Below are 1,207 nucleotides of genomic sequence, written 5' to 3'. Positions count from 1 at the left end.
CTAAAGTTTTTTAATGAACTTTCACTCCTGCTCTAAAATTTGCCTCAGACTCTCCCCCACCTTATGCCCTTCAGCCAAATTCTTTCCTCTGAGGAGGCAAGAACTGAGGTTGCAGCAGACCCATGCAGATTCACTGCCACTAGCATACTTGCGTGCTGTGTGACTTCGATACGATCTGTTGCTAACACATTTGGTGCCACGTGACTTAGATACATTCCCCAGTGGTAAGACACCTCTATCCTTGCCTTCTTCATCTGGAGGCATTTCACCCCCATACACTGTTTTCTTCTCCCCTTTCCCTCTCCTGCTTACTAACACCCAGAACAGTTCCTCTCAGCCACAGTGTTCTGCTTGCCCCGCTGATTTCTCAGTTCACCCTGGCTCATAGGGGTGGCTCATGGAGGTGGGAAGGACCTTGGGGTACACACCGAGTAGAACTGAGGCACTAATGGCCCTTCTGGACAAGGGGCTTTCAAGAGTGAGAGGTCTAAAGCCTAAAACCAGGCAATGTCTGGGGTTTCTTCTGCTTTTTCAACTAAAATCAGCTCTTTCTAAGAACCCACACTGCCTATTCTCCTATTTTCTCTGTGTGTTTTCAGAAATGATCTTACACACCCACCAGACCATCCACCACAGGGGCAAGTTTGCCTGTTTTGCTTTTACGTCACATGCCACATGGCTTCTTAAACACACACTCCCTGTTGTGTGCCCACAGCTCTTACTGTGTTTATGTGGCAGCAAAGACACAGGCTCTCTTGCAGATATCCCCTGAGATTTATACTTGTTTTTACCCTACCAGTTTGCATGACCTCCAAACCTTCCCCTGTCTGCTGGTGACATTGTTGGGACAGACACTAATTGGAACATCTGCTCTGACAGCTCCTTATGACTTACTGAGACAGCCAAGTGTAAGGAGGTCTCTGGAAATCCAACGGGCCTGTGCACTGGGAGGAGTGCACACTGGGGTGGAGCCACAGAATTTCACATGATTTGCAGTGGGGAGGAGCCTGGCCCCACCTCTACCTGGGTGGAACCCAGGGTTCAATCTGTGAGGTGGGAAGCACAGTAGCAGGGACTCTGGCTTTGCAGAGAGTCCCTGTTTCCCTTTTTGCCTTTTTGTCCAAAAAATTCCATTAGCCTCACCCTTCAAATTGTCTGGAAGCCTAATTTTTCATGGTCATGTGACAAGGACCCAGCTCTTAGCTGA

Source organism: Mandrillus leucophaeus, unplaced genomic scaffold (genome assembly GCF_000951045.1).
Source record: "Mandrillus leucophaeus isolate KB7577 unplaced genomic scaffold, Mleu.le_1.0 Scaffold64, whole genome shotgun sequence".
Classification (NCBI taxonomy): Eukaryota; Metazoa; Chordata; class Mammalia; order Primates; family Cercopithecidae; genus Mandrillus; species Mandrillus leucophaeus.
This window is presented reverse-complemented; position numbering follows the sequence as displayed.